General features: G+C 49.4%; 1 long non-coding RNA gene across 1 annotated transcript; it reads right to left on the reverse strand.

Annotated features, from left to right (window-relative positions):
* Positions 1 to 20382: 20382 nt before the first annotated feature.
* Positions 20383 to 26769, reverse strand: LOC131384479 (uncharacterized). Its single transcript, XR_009215369.1, has 3 exons — positions 26256 to 26769; positions 25935 to 26007; positions 20383 to 20475 (listed from the first exon to the last, which is right to left on the reverse strand). It is a non-coding gene; the product is annotated as an uncharacterized LOC131384479 (long non-coding RNA).
* Between the last annotated feature and the right edge of the window lie 6 nt (positions 26770 to 26775).

A 26775-nucleotide genomic window follows, 5' to 3' on the forward strand; every position in this document is an offset into this window, starting at 1 on the left:
CAATAGAATCATGATACAAATATAATAGTTTAAGTTGTTGTTGAACTTGGCAAAGTGATTCTGAAGTTTATAAGGAACTGGAAAGGTCCGAGAAAGTTGAGACCCCCTTTTTAAAAAAATTGTGATAAGGACAGGCGCGGTGACTCATGTCTGTAATCCCAGCACTTTGGGAGGTTGAGGTGGGCAGATCACTTGAGGTCAGGAGTTTGAGATCAGCTTGCTAACATGGTGAAAACCCCATCTCTACCAAAAATACAACAATTAGTCAGGCATGGTGGCACATGCCTGTAGTCCCAGCTACTCAGGAGGCTGAAGCAGGAGAATCGCTTGAACCCAGGAGGTAGCGGTTGCAGTGAGCCAAGATCACGCCACTGCACTCCAGCCTGGGTGACAGAGCAAGACTCCGTCTACAAAAAATTGTGATAAAATACACATAACATAAAATTTGCTAGTTTAACAATTTTTAAGTGTACGGTTCAATGGCATTAAGTACATTCACATTGTTGTGTAACCAGAACTCTCTAGAATTCTTTTCATCTTACAAAACTAAAACTCTGTCCCCATTAAACAATAACTCCCCATTCCCCCCTCCCTCCAGCTCCTGGCAACCACTATTCTGCTTTCTCTCTATGGATTTGACTACTCCAGGTACCTCATGCATTTGAATACAGTATTTGTCTTTTTGTGCCTGGCTTATTTCATTTAGCATAATGCCCTCAAGGGTTGTTGCTGTTGAGGCATGTGTCAGAATTGCCTTCCTTTTTAGGGCTGAATAATATTCCATTGTGGGTATAGACCACATTTTGTTTATCCATTCGTCACTCTGTGGACACTTGGTTTATTTCTACCTTTTGGCTATTGTGAATAATGCTGTTGTAAACATGGGTGTACAAATAGCTCTTTCTTTATTTTATTTTATTTATTTATTTTTTGAGATGGAGTGTTGCTCCATCACCCAGGCTGGAGTGCAGTGAGCAGTGGAGTTGCAGTGAGTGATCTCAGCTCACTGCAACCTCTGCCTCCCGGGTTCAACCCATTCTCCTGCCTTAGCCTCCCGAGTAGCTGGGATTACAGGTGTGTGCCACCATGCCGGCTAAGTTTTGTATTTTCAGTAGAGATGGGGTTTTACCGTGTTAACCAGGCTGGTCTCGAACTCCTGACCTCAGGTGATCCACCAGCCTTGGCCTTCCAAAGTGCTGAGATTAGACTTGAGCCACTGCGCCTGGCCTCTTCCCTCCTTTCCTCCTTTCTTTCTTTCTCTTTCTTTCTTTCTTTCTTTCTTTCTTTTCTTTCTTTCCTTCTTTCCTTCTTCCTTCCTTCCTTCCTTCCTTCCTTCCTTCCTCCCTCCCTCCCTCCCTCCCTTCCTTCCTCTTTCTCTCTTTCTTTTTGTGACAGTCTCCCTTTGTTGCCCAGGCTGGAGTGCAGTGGTGTGATCTCGGCTCATTGTAACCTCCGCCTCCCAGGTTCAAGCAATTCTTGTGCCTCAGCCTCCTGAGTAGCTGGGACTACAGATGTGCTCCACCATGCCTGGCTAGTTTTTGTATTTTTAGTAGAGATGGGGTTTTGTCATGTTGGTCAGGTTGGTCTTGAACTCCTGGCCTCAAGTGATCTACCCAACTCAGCCTCCCAAAGTGCTGGTATTACAGGCATGAGCCATCGCTCCTGGCCCCAATGTCTTTTCAAGACCCTGCTTTCAACTCTTTTGGATATATAGTGTACTCAAAACTGTAATTGCTGGAGCATATGGTAATTCTATAATTAATTTTTTGAGGAACTGCCATACTATTTTCCATAGCAGCCGCACCATTTTACATTCTTAAGAGCAGGGCACAAGGGTTCCAATTTCTCCACATCCTCACCAACACTTGTTATTTTCTGTTTTTCTGAAAGTACTGATCCTAATGGGTGTGAGGTGGTATTTCATTGTGGTTTTGATTTGTATTTCCCTAATGACTAGTGACATTGAGCATCTTCTCATGTGCTTCTTGGCCATTTGTATATCTTGTTGGAGAATTGTCTATTCAAGTCCATTGACATTTTTCAATTCGGTTGTTTTTTTCTTTTCTAACTAAACTTTTCATTGAAGTGTCACTTACCTACAGAAAAATGCACTAATGTATTTTTAGTAGAGATGGGGTTTCCCCATATGGGCCAGGCTGGTCTCGAACTCCTGACCTCAGGTGATCCCAAAGTGCTGGGATTACAAGTGTGAGCCACTGTGCCCGGCCCAATGTTTCACAGTTTTATCTTCTAGATCTGAGTAAATTATCTTCCCCTGTGAATTTGCTGACACCCCCTGAGCCCAGCCGCACTCTTTCTCATATACAAAGCACTGCGATGCCCATCACCTTTCTTCCTTATGTTGTGCAGCTGGTGAGGAAGAAAGTCCATCTTCCTCTCAGAACTCAGGACTGTAGGCAAAGTGAGCAGGGAGGTACTGGCTGCATTCAGGGCTGGGATCCTCTCAAGGGAGAGCCCAAGGCTGGTGTTCCTCAAAGGCACACCCCATCCCCACTCCAACATGGCTTATCCAAGGGAGTGGTCAGGGCTCCTCCTAGGGTGTGCAGGGCCCGCGTAGATGCAAGTCTTGAAGCTCCTCAGGGCATTTGGTTAAGGCGATAAATGGATGCTAAAGTCCATGCAGATCAAGCCTGAGTTCAGGGTGCCCCACCTAGATGGCACAGGCAGCCTGGCCAGTCCCAGCCATGGGAGGGGGCTTCGGAAATTTCCAGGCACTCCAAAGCATGGGGCTCCACTGAGGAGCAGGGTCTAAGGGTGGTTCTGGCTATGGTCATGCCAGGGTGTGATCAGGGTATCAGGGCGCTCTGCGAGGCCTTCCCTGATCAAGCCTCACACTCCAGTTTCCTGTCTCGTCTCCTTCTCCTGCTCTCCTTCCTGTAGGTTCTGTGTTACCTGCAAGTTCCACTGTCTGGCTGAATTCTCAGTCTATCAGCTTTCTAGCTTATAGCTGTGCTGCATAAAGTCACAGCCTCATTTCCATTCCTCCTCTGGATGAATGGTACCTCCTCTCCTCCCCTCCCCTTCCCCTCTACTCCTCTCCCCTCCCTCTCCATCTCCATCTCAGGTTGTTCTCGTGACTCCTTTCTCTTTCATTCTCCCTCCCCCTCTTTCGCCTTTCTTCTTTCCTCCCTCATTCATCTCTCTTCTTTTCCCTCTATTCTCCTCCCTCTCTGCGCCACCAGATGCATGCACACACATGCACGTGAACCTGCACTAACACACTTATATACACTCTTTGAGCCCTGAAGCCCCCAGAGCCCTCTCGGCTCAGTCCCTCTCCCAGGCAGGCAGGGGACGTGCAGACCATATGTGGTGCCAGGAATGAGCAGGAGCCAGGCGGATGTGGCGTGGCAGCCTGGTAACCATTTGTTTCCACCTGGTCCTCACGCTGCTAACATGGAGCATCTCAACACTTTAACTCTCTTGCTGCCACCTGCACAGTCCTGAAGGAAGAGATGGGAGGAGAAGAGTATGGGAGAGGCTTTGGGGTCCCATTGTTTGTTCGTCCAGTCACTCAGTCACTATTGACTGCGCCCTTACCTGTCCTCTGCAGGGCTGGGATGGGTGCAGGGGAGGTAGAGGTGAGGCAGGCTTGGTCAGCCTGAGAGGAGAAGCTCACAGTCCAGTGAGGGAGACGCACAGCAACACAGCTCCAATCCATCCTGACAGAGCAGCGACAGAAGGAGGAGGTGGAGCTGGAACGCCAAGGAGGGCACCTAAGTCCAACATCGGGGAAGGCAGGCAGGGCTTGGCTAGGAAGTGTTGCCAGAGCTGAGCTGTGAAGTAAACATGAAGGTCAGGTAGGAGCTAGGTGGGCAAGGCAGGGGGCCAGAACATTCTAGGCAAAGGGAGCAGCAGGTGGAAAGACATAGACGCTTAAGAGAGCTTGCTGTAGCCAGGAAATCGTGTTCAAGTGGCTGTGGCAGTGTGTATGGATGTGAGTGTGTGTGAGTGTGACTGCACGTGTGCGAGAGAATGTGAGTGTGAGTGTGTGTGAGAGAATGTGTGAGTGCATGTGAGCGAAAGAATGTGAGTGTGTGAGTATGTGTGAGAAAAATGTGAGTGTGTGACTGCATGTGAGAGAATGTGAATGTGAGTGTGAGTGCATTTGAGTGAGAGAATGTGTGAGTGTGAGTGCATGTGAGTGAGTGTGAGTGTGTGTGAGAGAATGTGTGTGACTGCATGTGTGAGAATGTGAGTGTGAGTGCATGGGAGTGGATGTGAGTGTGTGAGAGAATGTGAGTGTGTGAGTGCGTGTGAGAGAATGTGAGTGCATGTAAGTGTGAGAATGAGTGTGAGTGAGAATGTGTGAGAATGTGTGAGTGCGTGTGAGAATGTGTGTGTGAGAGAATGTGTGAGCATGTGAGAGAATGTGTGACGTGTGAGTGTGTGAGTGCGTGTGTGTGTGAATGCACGAGTGCGTTGAGTGTGTGTGGTTGTGTGGGTGTAAGTGTGTGTTTGGAGTAGGGGTGGAGGATATGATAGGAAATGAGGCTAGAGAGGAAGCCAAGGGCCAGGTGACACTCAGGACCTTAAATGCAGGCTAAATAGCCAGGACTTTATCCCTGAAGGTGATGAGGAGCTATTAAAGGCCATTAACCAGAGAGTGATAGAGTCAGATTTGTGTTCAGAAAAAGCCCATGACTCCAGGGTAAAAGAGGAATGGGAAGGAGAGGGGAGGGAGGGGTGAGTGGCAGGGGACCAGAAAGGAGTCCCTGTCTCTCTCTAACCTCCCTGTCCTCTCCAGTGGGGACCATGGGAACCCCTCCCGTCAGCCTCTACCTGCGCTCAGGCTTGATGTGCCCGGGGCCAGCTAATTACTGGGTATCTTCTCCTTGAAGACCATCAGAGCAAGCCCAGAGGGGCAGCCCCAAGCTAGACTTTCCTGGCCCCTAACTGCAGCCTCCACCTGCTAGGTTTCTGGGCCCGTCCTGACCAAGGTGGGCGGCGCAGGAAATGAGCAGCGGCCCCACCCCTCCGGCAGGTGGGGCCCAGGAAGTCTTGCAGTCACCCATCTGGTACCCACCTGTCTGCGGGAAGCTTTAGCGCCCCAGGTCCCTGCCGTGCTCAGCTTGTGAGCTGCTGGCTGAGACTGAGCTTGGGAAGATTCACACGGACAGCAGGATCTGACTCCTGTCTTACACCGTCAACTTCTCCTGCGTGGGCTTAGGCAGACCACTGCACCTCTGGGCCGCTTTTCTTCTCTGTAAAATGAGATTCTAGTGTTTACCCTGAAGACTTGGAAGGTTCACAGAAGAGGACTTACGCATTTTGCACAAAGCCAGTCACCTGTGGGCACTAAATGAATGGGGCTGTGACTGTCATCCTCATATTCTCTGGTGGCCCTGGTTGGAGTCCTTACAAGTTGTGTGACCTTGGGTAAGTTACCCTCAGTGGGACTGAGTTTCTTCACTTGTAAAATGACCATAACACCAGCATGTATTGTGGGGAATTGTGAGTTAATTCAGGTAAAAGGCTTACAACAGTGCCTGTTGTATAGTAAACACGCAATCATAGATTCTTGAGTTTCTCACAAGAATTGTTTTTTCTCTGATTTGGAGTTCACCACAGAAGCCAGAACCCCTTAAATAGTGCCCTGAGAACTAGCTTAGGCCCACGAAACCCCCAACCTCCATATAACACAATTTTAGTGATACAAAGTGCTAGTAAATGCCAGGTGTGGTGGTTCATGTAATCCCAGCCCTTTGGGAGGCCGAGGTGGGAGGATCGCTTGAGCTCAGGAGCTCGAGATGAGCCCACGCAACATGGCAAAACCCCATCTCTACAAAAAAGTACAAAAAATTAGCCAGGCATGCCGGCACACGCCTGTAGTCCCAGCTACTCTCACTTGCCTGGAGGTCAAGGTGCAGTGAGTGTGGTGGTCCTGATCCAGCCTGGCAACAGAGGAGACCCTGTTTGCAAAGCCAGCAACTATTGGTTGAAGACTTACTGTGTGCTGATCCTGAGCTTTACAGATTAGCTGGGGCTCTGCTATGGGTAAACTGGCTGCGTCGTTTCCTGCTTCCATAGCTGGCCAACTTCAGTGAATGCTGCTGCCCCTTCCTCTCCCAAAAATTGATGACAGCTTGAACCAGGCTGAAATTCAGCACACAGCTCTGGGCACTGGGCACTGGTACTCAGGATGCCTCCTCGGAGGGCTGGGGAGCCCTCTTGCCTTCCCACTATCCTGGTCCTGAGGTCCCAGCATGGCTTGACCCAAACCCTCAGTGTGTCTTGGAAAGTCTTGGAAAGTGTCTGAGGACTGAGGTCAGCTGTGCCCACTGAATTTTCCCCTTTCTGCACCTCAAGGCCAGGGCTTTCTCCAGCTTTCACTTCCCACCCTTTTCTTCCAGCCAGAGCCCTGGACATTATCTCAAGTGGTTTTAACTGGTCCATAGCTTAAGCCAGCCTCACTGCCTTTTCCCTTACCACAAGGCATTAGATGGGGAAGTGTGCCTGGTGGATTTCACAGTCAATTATACCGAGATGATTTGGGAAGTGAGACGTGGATTTTGTTCAGTGAATTGTTCAGCTGAGCTTCACACCTGGTGACAGCCATAAGCCACTTCTTGGTAGGAGTAGGCCGTTCATTTATTCAGTTGCCAAACTCCGATACCTTCTCTGTGCCAGAGGGGGATGCCGAGGGAAGCACACTGAAATTACTGCTGCTTATTGACGAGCAGACATGTTACTTAATTTTCTTAGGTAGATGATGTAAGCAAACTTCATTTCTCTGCAGGAAGAGCCAAGAGCAAAATTATTTCTCCTCTTCCAACAATTCCATATGATGCTTCCAGGTCTGGCAAAAGCATTCCCTCTGTTTAGAACCCACCGAGTAGTTGCTTTCCAAGAGAATTCTAATGTCGCATTTCATTTAATCAGCAAACACTCCTATCAGAAAGAGATCATTATATCTCTCCTACAGGTGAGAAAACTGAGGCCCAGGGACCTACCCAGATCACCAGCCAGAGAGTGGCAGAGCTGGGATTAGGCCCACCCCTTCCCAGCATTGAAGTTCACACTCCATTCACTGATGGCCTCCAAGAACCCCTCCGTTCCCTAATTACTGTGATTCTTTCCCGTTTGAGAGTCTAGCTCCTGGTGGAAGAAACTTTGTCTTCAAGAAGGAAGATCTGGCTCTTTGAACAGCCTTGATTCCAGATGGCTGAAGAGTCTCAAAAATAATCAGCATCAGTTTTTTTCCCCCAAGTCTGTACTTTTTTTCTTTTTACTAAGGTAATGCATGTCTATTTTTAACAATTCAAACATTATTTGAATGTTTTTAAAATGAGAGTCACAGGTATTCCCCTCCCCCCAAATAGCAGCTGTTGACAATATGAGACATATTCTTCCAGTCTTCTCCCATGTGAATATTAATAACACACATAAAAATCATAATAATTGTTGGAATTACTAAATCAAATATGCTATACACCTTTCTAAAAATTTAACACTGGCCAGGCGCAGCGGCTCACACCTGTAATCCCAACACTTTGGGAGGCCAAGGAGGGTGGATCACTTGAACCCAGGAGTTTGAGACCAGCCTGGCCAATATGGTGAAACCCTGCCTCTACAAAAAATGAGGAGGACTTGTTGGTGCATGCCTGTAGTCCTAGCTACTCTGGAGGCCCAAGTAAGGGGATTGCTTGAGCCTGGAAAGTCAAGGCTGCCATGAGCTGTGATTACACCACTGCACTCCAGCCTGGGTGACAGAGCAAGACCCTGTCTCAAAAACAAATACAGATGCAAATAAAAATTTAACACCGTACTTAGGATATCTTTCACTGTTGATTCATATAATCTTCCTTCTTTTTTTCTTCTTCTTCTTCTTTTGAGACAGGATCTCCCTCTGTCACCCAGGCTGGAGTGCAGTGGTGTGACCCTGGCTCACTGCAACCTCCGCCTCCCAGGCTCAAGCCATCCTCTGACCTCAGCCTCTCAAGTAGCTGGGACTACAGGCACATGCCACCACACCTGGCTAATTTTTGTATTTTTTTTTTTTAGAGATGGGGTTTTGCCATGTTGCCCAGGCTGGTCTCGAACCCCTGAGCTCCAATGATCTGCCTGCCTCGGCCTCGCAAAGTGCTGAGATTACAGGTGTGAGCCACTGTGCCTGACCTGCTTTCTTTTAAATAGGTACATGGTAAATCAAAGTATGAATGCACCACAGTTTTCCTTGCTACTCTCCCGGAGATGGATATTTGGGCTGCTGCCTTTTTTTCGCTTGCAAAAAACATTGCTAGAAGAATTTGTGACCCCTGTCCCACCATACCATGTGCTCCTCACTTGAAGTATTTTGAGTAATTTCAACTAAGGATTTCCATTAATGCCCGTTCAATGTCTCTCTCCTCTATGACGTTCTGTCATTTCTAAGGGAACCCAAGGGATCATGTCGGTGTGTTCAGGGAAATATCTCAGGACCTGGTTCAGTCCCTGGTACTCGGTAGATCTCAAGAAATCATTTTGCGTGAACAACTGAAAGAACCAGTTACTGAATGGATGTGTGTGTGCTCATGTTCGTGTCTGCAGGGCATTTGCCTATAAGGAGAAACACCGGGCAGAAAGGTATGCATAGTTAGAAGTGTTTTTTCCAGCCTGCAAAGTTGCCTCCTGAAAAGAGCGAAGCAACGTGAGGGAATGAGAGGGCAAGGAAGACACTTTTAGGGGACATGAGAGCGCAGAGTCATATTCCATTTGGTGTCATCAAGGTTCTGGGGCCCCAGTGGGAAATCTTCCCACCCTGCCCTTGAGGAGCTCTCACCTGCTGCAGGAGAAAAGAGAAAAAGGAGAGACGAACTTGCTTTGCCCCGGCAGGGGAGACAGCTCCACCCCAATCCCAGCAGGTGCTGCCTGTTCCCCGCTGGGCCCCACCCTACCTCCAGCTGCCAGTCTTCTCCCATGCGAATATTAATAACACACATGAAAATCATAATTGTTAGAATTACTAAATCAAATATGCTATACACCTTTCTAAAAATTTAACACTGGCCAGGCACAGTGGCTTGCACCTGTAATCCCAACACTTTGGGAGGCCAAGGCGAGTGGATCGCTTGAACCCACGAGTTTGAGACCAGCCTGGCCAATACGGTGAAACCCTGCCTCTACAAAACATTTTGTAACAGCAAAACAGCAGTCAAAGACAAAGCCTTTGAAGTCTGTGGCTGCCCTGCCAGCCTTCGGATGGCCGCTGCATGCCCTCTCCTCAAAGGCAGAACAGAAGCAACACCCAGGCCAGCTTTTAAAACTTGTGATTACGCCACAGCTGCCCAGGGCTGGAAGCTCGGGCATTGAACAGGGGTTAGGTGCCTGGGGCCAGCAGTCAGCTGAGCAAAGCGATGGCCCTGTAGGCCCCCTCTGCTCTCATAACGAGTGCTATCTTCTGACCTAAAGGATGGCTCCTTGGGGTTCCACGTGCATGTGTGCATTGAGAACAGGAGTGTCCTAGAGGTACAGCTGTCTCACACCCTGCTCTACAGACGTCCACCCCCAACCTTTAGAGAAGCCATGAGAAGGGCAAGAAGCTTGAGGCCTATGGCTTGGTCGGTGGACAGGAAACAGCTGAATCTCCCCTCATTTAGGCTGCACTCCTCTTAGGTGATAGTCACATGTTACCTTTCACTCATTCATTCAACAGCTATGCACTGGGCATCTGCTATGTGCCAGGGTCCCAGCAGGCCAGGTGGGGTCTGTGTATGAAGCTCTCGTGAACTTTACATTTTAGAAGAGGCAGACTATCTGCACATAAGCAAATACATGAGTTAAGTAACGTCAGATGGAAAGTGCTTTGAACAGAATCAAATAGACAGTGCAATAAAGAGGGCAGTACAGAGTTCCTTTTGACTGGAAGGCCTCCCCAAGGAGGTAGCATTTGAGCTGGGGCTAGAATGAGGAGAGGGAGCCAGGCCAGGGTTGAACTGGAAACAGAATGTTCCAGGAGGAGGGCATGACAGGTGCAAAGGTCCTGACGCAAGAATGAACTTGGTGCCTTTGATGAACTGAACGATGGTCAGAACTGGAACATGGTGGGTAGGGGCCAGATCAGGCAGGGCCACGTAGACTGTGGGAAAGAGTTTTTTTTTTTGTTTTTTTTTTTTTGAGACAGAGTCTTGCTCTGTTGCATAGGCTGGAGTGCAGTGGCGCAATCTCGGCTCACTGCAAACTCCGCCTGCCGGGTTCAAGAGATTCTCATGCCTCAGCCTCCCAAGTAGCTGGGATTGCAGGCACGCACCACCATGCCCGGCTAATTTTTTGTATTTTTAGTAGAGACGGGGTTTTGCCATGTTGCCCAGGCTGGTCTCAAACTCCTGACCTCAGGCAATCTGCTTGCTTCGGCCTCCCAAAGTGCTGGGATTACAGGCATGACCCACCAGGCCCTACCAAGAGTTTGGATTTTGAAGTACAGCAGGACACCATTGGCTACACTGTGTGCCAGTTATTGTGAGACATCCATTCATTTATTTGCTCACTCAGTCACTCAGTCAATCAGTCAGCCCATCAGTTAATGATCCTTTTCTGAGCACAAGTGCAGGGACTGGGGACATAGAGATGAATGAGACACAGTCCCTAGCCCTCAAAAGGCTCATAGTCTAGTGGCCAAAGTTAGTGTGGACACACACACTTAAAACCCAAAGTGGCAAGCAGAGGGACATTCAAGCTGCTGGGAATCAAAGCAGGGAGCATTTGTTTCTAAGTGGGAGGACCAGAGAAGGTCTTCAAGAATACATGATATTTGTGCTGGATCTTGAAACCCCAAGCACTGTGCTGGCACATCAAGGTGCTTTGTAAATATTTGTTAAATGGAAGAAGTAAGAGAGGGAGGAAGAGAAGGAAGAAGGAAAGATGGGAATTTGCCAAGTGCTGAAGAGTTTTGGTGACATGAGATAACTGATCCTGTCCAGAGGCACAGGAGGCTTCTCAGAGGTGGCATGTGAGCAGATCATATCCCACCTCCTGCTCTGGAACTCTGACTATGCAAGGCACATATTAGCTGCACAGTAAATGTCGACAGGTGTGGTGGTATTTAATGCTATTTGTTCAACGTTTTCACCTCTCTGCTTTCCAGGCACTTGCTAGGATTGCACTTCTCTGCCACCTGTAAAGTTAGGTGTAGTCACATGACTTGCCTTGGCCAGTGACATATGAGCAAAAGTGACATGGGTCACCTCTGAACATGTTTTGAGAGCTAGTGAGCAATTTATCATGTCCCCTTTGGAGGCTAATACAGAGAAGAGGTCCCCTGCCAGTCTTCAGTGGGCATACAATAGGAGCCACTGACATTCTGGGGTGGTTGTTACTGCAGCAGAATCTGTCCTATCCTGACTTATGGAACGAGTGAGTCATTGGAGCCCAGGGAGGATTTTTGAATTAAGGCAGGGGCATGAGGCCCCTTTGGAAGTCACAGGTGTGGTGAGGCTGCAAAGGAATGAATCATCCTAAAGCCCATTAAAAATATTCCTTGAGAAAAGAATCTTGGGGCCCCAGTCTTTGTTCAGCCAAAGGGAGCTGGAGTGTACCTCCGGCATGCTGACCTTTCCCACAGCCCCTCGCCCTCTTCTTTCCTAGGGGCAGCATTTTTGAGCCTCCTGTTACCACATCTGTAACCCTTGTTCATTCCACTGGGTCATTCATTCATTCCCAAACATTTCTTGTAACCTGCTCTGTGCTGGACCTTGTGCTTGGGGCTGGGGAGACCAAGGTGGATGAAACCAGGCACCGGGTTTCAGGAAGCCCAGAGCCTAGACAACAACACAGACACAGAAACAAATGCACTGCAATACAAATGGGTGGACGCATGCACACACACACATGCACACACACACAGAGGTGCCCCAAGTAGGAGAGATTGAGTTGGCTTGTCTGATACTTGAGCTAGCTGCTGAAGAATGGCTGGAGTTCATCAAATGGGAAAGGCAGGAAGGATGTTCCAGGCAGCTGTGTAGGGTTATGAAAGAGAAGTGGGGCCAGGTGCGGTGGCTCAGGCCTGCAATCCCAGCACTTTGGGAGGCCGAGGTGGGTGGATCACTTGAGGGCAGAAGTTTGAGACCAGCCTGGGCAACATGGTGAAACCCCATCTCTACCAAAATCCTACAAAAATTAGCCAGGTGTGGTGGCATGCATCTGTAATTCCAGCTACTTGGGAGGCAGAGATTTCAGTGAGCCAAGATTTTACCACTGCACTCCAGCCTGGGTGACAGAGTGAGACCTTGTCTCAAAAAAAATGGAGAAGTGATTCTCTCAGGTAGACAGAGCAGCAAGGGTAGAGCTAGGGGATTAGGCGCGGAGATCTCGTGAAGGTCCTAGGGTGCCAGGCTGAGGGATCTGGACTTTGTCCTAATGTCAGCAGGGAGCTAGCAAATGTCTTTGGGTAGAGGACGGCCTGGGTGAGAGCTGAGTTTTGGCTATGGGAAATACCAGGCTGCCAGTCTCCAGCTGGATGACTTGGCAAGTGATGTAACTTCTGTGTGCCTCAGTTTCTTCATCTGTAAAATGGGACTGACAATTGTATATATCTCATAATGTAGGAAAGGGGAATATTCCAAGGAAAGCATTTGGCAAGGTGCCTAGCACAGTGTGAGGGTCAGCAAATGGTAGCTATGATTATTATCGGCAAAATGTAACATCATGGGGAACAAGAGTGGTGTTGAAGGGCACTGGGAAGGAGGGGATGTCACATTTATCCAGCCACCTTGCAAACTCTTTGGGCCCTTACAGCTTGCATCCTATATGCCTCGCATCTTCACAAAAGCCAGCATCTCCCTGTGTCCTGGAGGATGGACTAGCCAGGCAGATGGAAGGTTTGCAGCAGGCACATCTCCATGAGCACAAGGTCGTGGGTCTATGTCACTGTGATGATAAACCCTGGGACCAGGGATGGGCAGCTTTGATGTGTAGCCACAAAGGCCCAGCTGCCCCTGTGGAGATGCCAGGTCTTCACAGGTGATGACACCCCACCCATTTTGAAGCATGTCTTTAATAAGAGCTGTTGGAGAGGCCAGGCTGTGCTCTGGAAAGTCCCAAAGGCCACTTCTGGAATAGGTCTGGTTAATACGGGCACAGAACAGACAGAGAACTACTCAAACCCAAATCCTTCAGATAATTGGGATAAATTTTCCTTTAGGCCCAAAGAGGAAGGACGCTAGCTTTGGTTGTGTGCCTACTATGTGCTGGGACTTGCGCATCTAGAATCTCACCAAATCCTCCCAGCTCCCTTGCAAGTTGGTCTTACTGTCTCTGACCTGCAGATGAGCACTCGAGGCTCTGAAGGGAGCCACTTTTCACATGGTCTAAGGAAAGGACCCAGGTGGGAAGCAAGTTCTACCTGACCCTGAAACCCAATGACTCTTGTTTCTATGGACTTAGGAGGAAAATGTGTTGTTGTTGTTTTTTTCCTTTATGTTTTTATTAAGAGGCAGCATCTCACTCTGCCCTGCAGGATTCTCGCCTCCACCCACATCTCTGCCTGGGAAACGCTTACTTTTCCTGCTTGACAAAGCTCAAGCATCACCTGTCTGAGAAGCCACCCTTGGATCTCCCCACCATCGCCCTGGCCAGTCTCTGCTATGGCCCATTTGGTGCCTTTCTCTCCCATTGGACCGTAAAGTCCTTGAAGACAAAAGTGCTTCTGAGCCTCAAACTTCTAGTTCAGGAGACTCACAGGTTTCCTAAGCAGATACTCATCTCTGCACATGGTATTTTCGTCAGTAGGAGGGGCTTGAGGGGTAAGGTCAGGGCACATGCTTCCAGGCAGTAATAGGACCTGACTAAGGCTCACTAAAGCCCCATCATGACCCAGGTGCAGTGCCAGGCATGTGACATAGACTCTCTCATGCACTCCAGATACCTTGTGAGGAAGGTTCTTTTTTGATACTCACTTTGCCCAGGAGAAATCTCAGTCCTGGGGAGCCCAAGGCCTTTCCAGTTGCTTAATGGCAAATCCCTGATTGCTACCTGAATCTGAATGTATTTTTACAGATTTATTCAATCAATCAACATGTCCTTAGGGTCTGCCCTGTGCCAGGTTCTGTTTTAGGCACTGGGGACACAGCCATGAATAGCAGGTGAGGCCTGTGTGAGCGTGTGGGTGTGAGTGTGTGCCAGTGTGTGTGTGTGTGTGAGAGTGTGGTAGAGGGGGCCAGAGGTGAACAGGCTGAGGATCAGGAAAGGCTTCCAGGAGAAGAAATGAGTTGGGGTCAGGTCAGCAAAGTTGGGGGGGGTTAGAAAGGCCAGAGGAGGGGAGCAGCAGAGACCAAGGCCTGAGCGGGAGTGAGCACAGGGGCTGGGAAGAGTTGGAGGAGGGGATTGCGCAGAGGATGGCAAGAGATGGGGCTGGAGAGGGAGGCGCGCTCAGATCAGATCCTGAGGGCCTTCCTGAGAAGAGTCACCTACACAGGTTGTTAATGACCCAGCAATCCAGTGCCCTTCAGGGCAGGAAAAAAAAGTTTTCTGCATATTTGATATCATGGAGATTTCCTGTGCCCGCAGCCCTGCCAAGTATATCTCCATGAGAAGACAGAGAATGGGTCCCCCAAGGCAGGGAGGGAGGCAATCCCGGCTCTCAGAGAGCTCTGCAGTGGAGTATCTGCTGGGTCTTCAGCCAGAAGCCAGACACCCTGGGTTTTTTTAGACCTTGAGTGCCAACCTGCTGTGTGGGCTTGGGCAAGTTGCTTTGCCTCTCTGAGCCAAAGATTATTCCGTGTGAAATGAAGAGACAAATCCCTATGTAAGTGTCCTAGAAAAACCTGCCCCTTCATTTCCTCCTGGAAAAAGGAGTTTATTTTGCCCAAGAGGGCCAGCTCAGGGTAGAATAAAACATTTACTGGATATGCTCAGATTCCTTGCAACTCCCAGCAGGCAGTTAAATGCAGGGCGGAGAAGCTGTCCCAGGAACTTTCTAAGATGAAAGGGTGTCCTCTGTAAGGACGGCTCCCCACTGGCCCTCTTTGCCAGCCTCCAGGATGCCTCTCCACTCTGCATAGAGGTCAGGCATGCCAAGGGCTTTGGTTTTTTCCCACTTCTTCACTCTGCCTCTGTGCCAAGGAGAGTCTAACAAGCCCAGTGCTGCCTGCCCATCTCTAGATGTATGTTTCTGAGCCAGTCTCATCCCCGGCTGAGCACAGCGGTTAAGGGCATGGATTCAAGCTACTTCCTAGCTGTAAGGCTTGTGGGGAGTATCTGTGAGACTCAGTTTCCTCATCTGGAAAAGGGAGAAATAATGACCACTGTGACTGTTGCAAAAGACTAAACAGATGGCAAATGGAACGTGTTCAGTAAGTTGCCTGACACATGGGAAGCACACAAATAAAGATTAAAAAATAAAGATTAAAAAATGTAGCATGGTTTTTTGTTTTTGTTTTTTTTAGTCTAGGAAGAATTTTTATTAGAAGTAGGAAAAAATTTCAGGTTCTTTTATTGTGGGAAAAACACACACAACATGGAACTAACTGGCTTAACCATTTTTAAATGTACATTTCAGGGACGTTAAGTACATTCACATGTGCAGCGATCACCACCATCCATCTCTAAAACTTTTTCATCTTCCCAACTGAACCTCTAAACCCAATAAACAATAAATTCTTGCTCCTCCCTTTCCTCTAGTCTATGTCAACCACCATTCTTTCTTCTGTTTCTATGAATTTGGCTATTCTAGGTATCTCACATAAGTGAAATCATACAGTATTTGCCTTCTTGTGACTAGCTTATTTTAGTTAGTGTGATGTCCTCAGGGTTTGCCCATGATGTAGCTAGCATCTGTCAGAATTTCCTTCCTTTGTAAGGCCGAATAATATTCCCTTGTATGTATAGACCACATCATGTTTCTCCATTCATCCATCAATGGACACTTGCGTTGCTTCCACTTTTGGGCTACTGTGAATAATGCTGCTATGAACATAAGTGTGCAAATATCTGTTTGAGCCTCTGCTTTCTGTCCTTTTGGATAAATGTCTAAGAGTGAAATTGCTGGTTCATATTGTGAATCTAGGTTTAATTTTTATATTACTCATATAGTAAGTTTTAAAGCCTCCATTTCTTCAGCATAAATAGGGTCCCTTGGCAAATGGGGACTTCTCCTCCATCCCTCCTCCCTTGCCCAGCACGCAGTTAATACAGGCTCTGCCCACCTCTAGACTCTGATGCCTAACCCAAGGCTCCTCTGAGATATGCTGGCCTCCATGGTGGTGAGTGTAGTTGGTGTGTTCCTGGCCCGGTGCAGACACACAGCATCCAGCCATCCCTAGTGGAGCAGCTCCTGCCTCTGTTTCCCCTTTGAAAAAGAATCCAGGTACCACCTCCTGCTTCATGGAGCTGTCTGGATGAAGCACCACTTCCGGGGAGCACTGCTACCTTGGAGTGACACCACATGGAAAAATTACCTCTGCCTGCTGCCAGCCGGGGACCCCAGTCCTAGGGCACCATTGTCTTCATGGCCTCACTGACCCTTCACAGTCTGTACCCAGGCAGGTTGGTGTTCTGGTTACAAGGACTTTGGGATCAGATAGATCTGGGCTTGAGACCAGGCTCTGGCAGTTGCCAGCTGTGTGAGTTTGAGAAAGACACATCTCTCCTCTTTGCCTGTTTCCTAATCTACAGAAGGGGATAATAGCTGACTCTGTTAACAGGAAAATTAAGCGAATGCATGGAAATCCCTGAGCCCTCTGTCTGGCACAGAGCAAACAGTCAGTGATTAGAGTTTTCAAGACCATGTCATTACCTGGTTAGGCACAAGAGTGAAGGAGGCAGAGCTTCCAGGACTGAGGGTGGAGAGGAGTTGAGATAGTGAGGTACTTCTGAGCAGCATTTTCAGGGTTCTAGCTGAGGACACTTGGGAGAAGATTCTGAGTCAGCCAAGCCAAACCCTTCCCCTCCCCATGGCTCTACCTTCATTGAAATTTCCTTTCCTTACTATGAGTTGAAGGTAGGGAAGGAAGCACACATTTGTCAAATATCATTGTGTGCCTTATGGTGTCTTATGGAAAAAAAATGTCAGCCATTACAGCTTAGTTAATCCTTTCATAACTGAATAGAAGAATGTTTATGAGAAAATTCTTTTCTCATAATATTTTTTGCCACTAAACTATTACTAAAGGGCATTTCCAGGAAGCAGTAATATGGAGGTTGCTTCTTATATCTTCCTTTAAATCCTTGTATTTGAACAGGGCTTTAATGCTCACACAATTTTTTCACATGGTGCATTGATCATCTTGACCTAGTTACAGATGGGGGAACTGAGGCTCTGAGAAGTCAGAAGGGTGCCATAGAGAACTGGAGTTGGAAAAAGCTCTTTCTCTTTTAGGCAGTCCCCACTGAGCACTGGTCATGTGCCAGGCCCTGAGCTAGGGACAGGGTCTGGGAGATGGTGATGATGTGGGCTCACCGTCTTCCTCCTTCCTATGTGATATGGTTTGGCTCCGTGTCCCCACCCAAATCTCATCTTGAATTGTAATAATCTCCATGTGTCGAGGGCAGGACCAGGTGGAGATACCTGAATCATGGGGGCAGTTTCCTCCATGATGTTCTCGTGATAGTGACTGAGTTCTCACGAGATCTGATGGTTTTATAAGGGGCTTTCCTCCGTTACTTGGCACTTCTCCTTCCTGCCGCCATGTAAAGAAAGACATGTTTGCTTCCCCTTCTGCCATGACTGTAAGTTTCCTGAGGCCTCCCCAGCCATGAGGAACTGTGAGTCAATTAAAACTCTTTCCTTTATAAATTACCCAGTCTCGGGCAGCTCTTTGTAGCAGCATGAGGATAGACTAATACTCTTATCTTGTAGGATTTCTTCTGTCCTTGGCCTAGGAGTAGATACATTTCCCAGCAAGGTCAGCTGCACTGCATCCCATACACTCTCTACCCCACGTGCTGCTCTAGAGTGATCCCTAGGGCTCCTATGTCACAGTCAGCTGCAGCTTGACCTGGGGCGAGGTGGGTGAGCACTTTACTGCCTCCCTCAGAGCCATCCCCTCTGCAACCCTTGGCTTTCTGGTTGTCACCTTGTAAAACAGGATGATTCCAAAACTCTATTTCTGCCTCTAATTGTCCGCAGCATTGTCATCACCTGCTACCCCACTATCGAATCCTCCTCTTTGCTGCTCTGTATGGCTGAAAGGCTACATATGAAATTCGAGTGTAGATCAGCCCTCCAAACTTGGCAGGGCCCACGTCCCCTCACACATCGCTGTCCTCTCCACTTCACTCCAACCACTACTGACCCAGGGCTCCTTTCTCCTGAGGTGACACTGTTGGTTTTTTAGAACCAGGGACAGGTGTTTCTATTTTTCCATGTCTCCTCTCATCTTGGAAACCCATCCTGCCACAGTCATTTGGGATGCTTATTACACTAAATGTGCTTGCCTGAGTCCCCTACAGAATAGTAAGTTCCATGAGAGTAGCTATACCTCTCTCTCTCTCTGTCTTATTCACCATTATTCTGCCTGAGCCAAACTCAGTGCCTGGCAAAGTAGGCGCTCAAAGAAAAAGGAGCTCTATTTCCCAACATAATGTGTGGTTCTTCCTCCCTCAAACCATCTGCCAATTGGACAAGTGGGCCTCCCACTGTTTACCATTGTCTTATGTAACTTGGATGGGTAGAATAGGACCTAGCAGAGGACCTCAGGCACCTCGCTACAGGAGACAGAGACCTATCAGCTAATTCCCTTCCCCGATGGGCAGTCAATTTCCTAATCATCTTTGAATCCATCACACATTTTCTCTGTCCTGTTCACAAGAAGACCACCACAAGCTGGCCTCATTCTGATCACTCATCACACCATCCCTAAGTCTACCCATCCAGTGAACCTAACAAAGAAAGAAATGAGGCTGATCTGGCATGACTTGTTCTTAAGGAATCAGTGTGGGGTCCTGGGAATTACTTTCCTTCCTAGGTGCTCTCCAAGCCCCGAGTTTTCTGGAACCTTGCCCAGAGTGATGTTAAGCTCACCACCCCATGTATCTGCAGAATCTCTTGGCTTCCAGATTTTGAAAATATAAAGCACCCTTGTCCGTTCCTTAGGCTCTTGGCTCTCTCTGGTTCTCCTAGATTCCCTAGCAAATCCTGTGCACAAGTTCTCTTGATGTCCTAAAATGGACTCCTCCCAGCCCAGAGGTTTCCATTTCTGTGCCTCCCAGTGCCCTCTGAGCATTGCCTCACCTCCCCTGGCCTTCTGTTCCCTTTCATAATATTCACTCTAGTCTTTTGGTCTGGTGTCATTTTCCTTGCTAGTTGCGGTAGGTTGAATGGTGACCCCCAAAAAGATATGTCTGTGTCCTGGAATCTGTGAATGTAACTTCATTTGGAAAAAAGAGTCTTTGCAGAAGTAATTAAGGATCTTGAGATGAGATCCTCCTAGATTACACAGGCAGGCCCCAAATCCAATAACAAGTGGTCTTATAAGAGACAGGCAAGGAGAAGACACAGACACAGAGGAGAAGAAAGCCACATGAAGATGGAAGCAGAAACTGGACGGCTGCAGCTACAAGCCAGTGAACACATGGAGCCACCAGAAGCTGGAGGAGGAATTCTTTGTTGAGAATTCTCTCTTAAAAGGCCAGGTGTGGTGGCTCATGCCTGTCATCTCAGCACTTTGGGAGGCCAAGGAGGGAGGATCATTTGAGCTCAGGAGTTCGAGACCAGCCTTGGCAACATGGTAAAACTCCATCTCTACTCAAAGTATAAAAATAAAAATAAAAATTATCTGGGTGTGGTGGTGGGTGCCTATAATCCCAGCTACTGAGGAGGCTGAGGCAGGAGAATCACTTGAACCCGGGAGGTGGAGGTTACGGTGAGCCGAGATCACACCACTGCACTTCAGCACTTCAGCCTGGGCAATAAGAGTAAGGCTCTGTCTCAGAAAGAAAAAAAAGAAAGAAATCTCCTTCACAGCCTTCAGAAGGAAGGCTCTACTGACACTGTGATTTTGGACTCCTGGCCTCCAGAACCATGAGAAAATAAATTTCTCTTGTTTTCAGCCACCCAATTTATGGCGATTTGTTACGGCATCCTCAGGAAGCGAATCCAGCGGCGGAGACCGGAGCTGCTAGTTCTGCCTCCTCTTGGTCACGAGCCTTCTTTGGGATGACCATGTCGGCCTCCCCACTGGCTTGGCTACCTCCAACCTCACTCCCTCCAGTCCCTCTGCTGCACCACGGCTGCCGGAGTGACATTACTAAAACACATGACGGCGTCGCATTCCTGTTTGAAACTTGTATCAGCTAGAACGCTTTCTGTTCCAAGTGACAGAAAACCCAACCAAAACTGGCTTAAACAAAAAGGAATGTATTGGATCATAAACCCAAAAAGGCCAGGGACTAGGGCTGGCTTCATCTCGGCTGGATTTGGGGCTCAAACGATGTCACTGGAACTCATTTCGCTCCACCGTGCTGCTGCCTTCTGCTGTGCTGGCTTCGGTCTCAGAAGCCCCATGGTTGTGAGGTGGTGACAGCGGCCCCAGCCCCTACATCCTGTCAGATTAGAGACCAGCAGAAGGGATCAAAGACCTCTCCCAGGTCCTCAAGCCAAAGCCCAGGATGGGCTCCCATTGGGCCGGATTGCTGGTCCCTCAGCCAATCACTGTGGCCACAGCAGTGGAATGCACGGATTGGCTTAGGTTTGGGTCACATGCCGCTTCCCCTGGAGTCCTGGTGGAACTGCCTCTACCAGAACCACTGGACTGGGAGGAAAGAAGGGGAGGAAAGGAGTAGGACGCAATCCCCAAAGTCCCACCCTATATATAGTAAATGCATGCAGAGCAGCCAGGAAAAAAACCCCAGCCTGTCCCTCCAAATGCTCTTCCATCGTCCCTGCCAAGGCTCATCAAGATCTAAGTCCCTGGTCTTCAGCCTCAACTCCAACTTGCTTGACAGCCCCAGGCATATCCTGTCTTTTCCTGCCTATGTGCCTTTGCATGGTCCCCTTTGCCTGAACCACTCTTTTCCCCTCCCCGAGCCCTGATCTGTCTAGTTTCTACTCCTCCTGCTTGGCTGGAGGCGTTCACTCCACTCTGGGCCCCAGAGCATCCTTCACCCCTTCGACAGAACTTGACTGCCAACGAGTCTGTCTCCTCGACTGAACTCTGCACTTCAGAAGGGCAGAGACTTACTTTATTTTTATTTTTAACAGACACATAAAGCCCTTTCCAAGGGTCAACCACCATTTAAGCACTTCACAAGTATTAACTCATTTAATCCTCATCATAAATATGTGAAGTAGGTTCTATTATTAACCCTACTTTTAAAGATGGGGAAACTGAGATACAGAGAGGTCATATCTGATTTATGTATTTCTTTTTTATTTTATTTTTTTGACAGAGTCTCTTGCTCTGTCACCCAGGCTCGAGTGAAGTGCAGTGGTGTGATCACAGCTCACTGTAACCTCAAACTCCTGGGTTTGAATGATCCTCTCGCCTCAGCCTCCCTAGTAGCTGGGACTACAGGGTCATCTTTGTATTTCCTAGGCCCAGCCCAGGGCTAAGCACCTGGTAGGTATTCAAAAAATACATATCTTTCAGATTGCCTCTCCTGGTCTCTGCCCCCAGTCCTACCAGGATGGCTGTATCTTCCGATTTTCCCATTTCCCAAAGTTGCCCACATTCTGGATCTTCCCAGACTGGAAAGAGGGTGTTGCTAAGGCAGCCTGAGCCAGAGCAACTCTGCACAGCATCTGGTGTCCAGGCCAGCAACCCAAAGGCTGGCACAGAGGCCTGTGACATGAGGAAGGAGCCCCATCTGGACCCTTTAGGGCTATGAAAGCCCCGTGGTGGGAGGATGAGCCCAAGAGTCCTCCAGGTGGCCCTCTGCCTCAGTACTCATGATCATTCCTGCTGTGTTCCTGAGCCCAGTCCAGGGATCCCATCCTGACAGTCATTTACCTGCACAGACTGCTGAGGACCACTGTGTCCCCAGAATCCTAACCTGAAAGCTCCCGAGCTTTAACTGGCTCCAAATGAAAATGTGCGTGTATAGTCCTCACAGGAGCAATGACTGAATGATGACCCACAGCCTCCACCTCTGCAGATCGGCCTGGTTCTCTCTTCTGCCTCCCTCTCCTCACTCAGCTTGTTCCCCATCCCTCCTCCATCACTGTCAGAGCTGCCTCGCTTTCCCTCCCTCTGCAGCTCCTTTCTCTGTCTGTCCCTGTCTGACTGTCCATCTCTGGCCTTGGCCAAACTCCTCTCCCTCACTTCTCTTCTGCCTGTCTCTTTCTCCTTTCTTTTCTTTTCTTTTCTTTTCTTTTCTTTTCTTTTTTCGTTTCTTTTCTTTCTTTCTTTCTTTTCTTTCTTTCTTTCTCCTTCCTTCCTTCCTTCCTTCCTTTCTTTCTCTCTTTCTTTCTTTCTTCTTTCTTTCTGTTTTGAGACAGAGTCTCACTCTGTCGCCCAGGCTGGAGTGCAATGGCACAATCTTGGCTCACTGCAACCTCTGCCTCCCAGGTTCAAGCAATTCTCTTGCCTCAGCCTCCCGAGTAGCTTGGATTACAGGCGTGCGCCACCATGCCCAGCTAATTTTGTATTTTTAGTAGACACGGGGTTTCGCCATGTTGGCCAGGCTCTTCTTGAACTCCTAACCTCAAGTGATCCACCTGCCTTGGCCTCCCAAAGTGCTGGGATTATAGGTGTGAGCCACTGCGCCCAACTCTCCTTCTCTCTCTCTCTTTTTTTTTTTTTTTGAGATGGAGTCTCACTTTGTTGCCCAGGCTAGAGTGCAGTGTGGTACTGATCTTGGCTCACTGCAACCTCTGCCTTCTAGGTTCAAGCGATTCTCCTGCCTCAGGCTCCTGAGTAGCTGGGACTACAGGCGTGCGCCACCATGCCCGGCTAATTCTTTTGTATTTTTAATAACGACAGGGTTTCACCATGTTAGCCAGGCTGGTCTCAAACTCCTGACCTCAGGTTATCCACCTGCCTCAGCCTCCTTAAGTGCTGGAATTACAGGCATGAGCCACCTCACCCAGCTCTCCTTGTCTCTTAATGCTTGACTCTTCTCTACTGTGCCCCCTGCAGTGCATCTGCCTGTTTATGTTCCCTGGATATCGGGCTGTCTGTCTGTCTTCCAGCTGCCTTCACCCCATCCTTGGTTACCTGGGCTGTCCAGTAACGAGCTTGGGACCTCTTTCCCATCAGAGTGAGAGGACCCCTCTGTAGCAGGGCAGCCTCAGAGACCCCCATCCATGACTTGCTTCCATTCTCTGAGCCTCCTCCTGGATCACTTTACTCCTTGGGGTCCCTCTGCCCAGCCCAGGAGGCAGGAACCCTCACCACATGGGCAGGGTGGCTGTTTGCTGCCCTGAAGACCAGGTCCTGGCAGCCTCCCTTAATGAGCGCGCCTTCGGTGACACATTCATTATTCCTGTTCGGTCGCTTCGAGTCAAAACTGATTAGTTACACTTACCACCGCAAAGATGTAATGATTTTATTGTTTATCTTCAATTTATTTTGATTAACATCTCCGTTCTTTTCATTGCAAGTGCAATTAGGTGCAATCTAAGAGCGACTACTTTAATTTTGTTGAAATTAAGATGAATAAGTGATGGCTTATGGTGCTTTGTTTAACAAATAAATCATAGTTAAGACGAGTGTATTAGTAATAAATGAAAAAAGACAGCTTAATTAAAATGCATGGAGTCAGCCTCTTGATGTACATCCAAAATCCAAATCTGAATTCCAAAAATCAGAGGGAGCTGAGGGTTAGGAAGACCCTTGCTGCCTCTCGAAATGGTGATCAGAGGAGACAGACGGTGTGGCTTAGTTTTGAGACTGCTGTGCAGAGAAGAGCAAGGAGTACATCATGGTCCTTATGAGGTGGTCGTATCTTGTCCACAAAAGCCACCTGGAACCCAGGTAGAAACAGACTTGGGAGGATACAGGAAGAGAGGCCTTATCCCCCCTGGCGACGGTGGGGGCGGTAGGGGGGGACTGGCTGCCAAGCCCACACCCTGAATTCTTCCTGGGAACCCATTTCGGGGAGGGGACAGGGCCCCACACCCCTACATCTGGGGATCAGCCCATTTGGCCTATTGAGGAGCTCAGTGCCAAGCCGAAAACCCTAGGGCAAGTCTCGCAGTGTGATCTCCTCCCCGCTGGGCTGAGAGGGACTTCCCCATCTCTTGATTTGGAAACAAAGTGCAAAAAGTCAGCCCTGGAAAGTTTCCCGTGTGAAGTTTAAAAGCGCCTGTGCTGAAGAGGCCGACTTTGAAGCAGCTTGCCGGGGCCCCTCGGCAGGCTCCTGCGAGTCAGAGGGCCGGCCTCGCCTCAGATCCGCTGCGCCTGCCTCCGCAGGGCTGGGAAATGGGAATTGTTTTTAAGTTGAAAAATTACTCGTGGAGCTCACTCCTTTGCCATTGCTCTTCTTTTGTTCTCAGTCGTCGCCTTCCTCTGCCTTCTCCTCTTTTGCTTCCTTCTTTTAGTAAAGAGGAGCAGGCGGACTGGGGTTCAAATCCGGGCGCAGGTTCTTACTGGCTGTGTGATCTCAAGCCTGTGACGCAACCCGTCTGGACCCTAGCGCTTTAACAGAAAAGCGGGGCCAGTGGTGCCCTCGAGGCGGGGCGCTGTGGAGACTGGTCCAGGGAACTGCACAAAAGTGCCCAGCACCTGCCTGGCCCTGGGAGGAGGAGCACCAGAAGCATCAGCTCCCTCCCACTACAGAGCCCTTTGCCTCCTCCTCACAGAGCTTCAGAGGCAGGTTTCCTCCCCCTTTCTTGTGGCTCTCTGAGCTCCTACTGAGCCTTCATCCTTCTGCGTTTAAACTCCACTTTTCTTTTTCGTCCTCCAAATACGTGTTTCTGAGTGTCCGCCTTGGTGCCAGGCACAGTGCCACACCCTGATGATGGTGCCAGGTGAGACAATGCACGATGGACCTGCCCTCAAAGAGCTTCCAGCCACATGCCTCAGGTCCCCCGTGAGACTCCTTCATCATGGTCATTGCATCCTTGTGTGCTCAAAAGTGTCTTTCCAGAAAAAGGAGTGCTTTGTGAGGACAGGGGCCATGCCCAGCACAGGGCCTGGTACACAACAGGGGCTCAGTGGCCAAGGACAATGCCTCCTGTGGGCCTGACTTTAAGGGCACAGAGAGAAACCAAGCCTGAGTGTGCGCTGCCAGGGAGGCCACCCTCGGATGGGGGCATGGCTGCCATAGTAGGCAATGACATCTTTGGGTACACAGTGCTGGGACATAGCAGAGGAGGGGACAAGAGATGGCAGTCCCCAGGAACAACCAAAGGCAAAGAATGAGTCTGCATGCTGGCCTGGCTTCTTCCTTCCAGCTCAGAAAAGGGGAAATAGGGACTCGTGGTTGAGGGTTCATGAGAGCAGTTTCTATGCGCTGAGGCCGGGACTTCCCAGCACAGCCTACAAGACACTGCCTGCCCACGCCTGGCCCCGCCCACCTCTGCAGCCTCATCCAGCTCCCCAACCCACACCGGCCACTCCGGCTTTCCCGCTGGCCTTGCTCCCTCGTGCCAGGAACGCTCTCCCTCCACCACCTCTTTTAGCACCCCCTGCCCACTTCCTACCAACCGCAATCCTGGTGCCCCAACTGACATCAGGTCTCAGCTTCGATGTCATCACACTTTGGGAAAGGCCTTCCTGAGCCCCAGACCAGGTCCATTTCCCGGGATATCTGGTCTCCTCGTACTCTCTATGTTCCATGGCACTTGTATAACTGTCATGAAATTGTGTAATTGCTGTCCACAGTCTGTCTGCCACCTAGAATGCAAGTTGCATGAAGGTAGAGACCATGCCTGCCTTGTGAATTGCTGTCTCCTCAGTGCCAAGCAAAAAGCTTGAATAAAAGCTGGACAGAATAAATAACCTGTGGGCTGGGCACTTTATGGATTCCACGAATGATCCCAATGGCAATCCTGAAAAAGAGGTAGTTATTGCTCCCATTTTGCAGATGAACAAACTGAAACTTGGAGCAGTGTGACTTACCTAAGCAAGTGGTCTTGAACTCACATCTCTCTTGACTCTGAAGCCACACTCGGTCCGGGAAACATCCCTGAAGCTTAAAAGCCAATCATGGTGTGATGGGGAATGGGGAGGGAAGGAGGGAGGGTAGGTTTTTCTCCTGCTTGGGTCTAAGGACAGGGAGAGAGCATTGCCCCTCTGCTTGGTGTCAACCAGGGAGGAACCAGCAGGTGACAGGGCCTATCAGATCCAGCTCAGGTTGTGCCCACTCAAAACCTGAGGACAGGAGGAGGGGAACCACAGTCACTTTTCAGGAGGAGCTTTAGGGACCCTGGAGGAAACTACCATTAACTTTTCCCGCGGAACTGCCCTCTGGTACTTGTTCTCGAGGCTGAGGAAAGGTGTTTTGTGGGGCACACATGGCACCCAGCGAGCCCTGGGTGGCCGCTGCATTTGAGGAAGCGTGAACTTCAACAGGGGACCACAGGCAGGGGACACCTCCTGCGTCCCCCATCGCCACCCCACCTAGAGCTGCTCATCAACTCCTTTTAGAGATAGGAAACCAGCCCTGGCGTGGAGTGACTTGTCCGAGGTCTCAGAGCGGGGAAATGGCTTCAGTTGCATTCTGGGGGCCGCTGTTCCAAGGAGAGACAGAGAAAGAGATAGCGAGTCCCCCTGAGCAAGGCGAGAAAGGGGGGAGAGTGAGGGGAGGTAGAAGGAAGCCGGAGAGGGAGGGAGGAAGTGGTGAGAGCAGCCGAGGAGAGAGGGGTAAGAGAAAAAGAGAGAGGCAGTGAGGAAGAGAGCCGGGGACAGCCAGAGAGGCCGGGAGAGGCGAGGAAGGAGGCAGAGAAACGCCGCGGAGACC

This window comes from Hylobates moloch, unplaced genomic scaffold, assembly GCF_009828535.3.
Source record: "Hylobates moloch isolate HMO894 unplaced genomic scaffold, HMol_V3 SCAFFOLD_10, whole genome shotgun sequence".
Lineage (NCBI taxonomy): Eukaryota > Metazoa > Chordata > Mammalia > Primates > Hylobatidae > Hylobates > Hylobates moloch.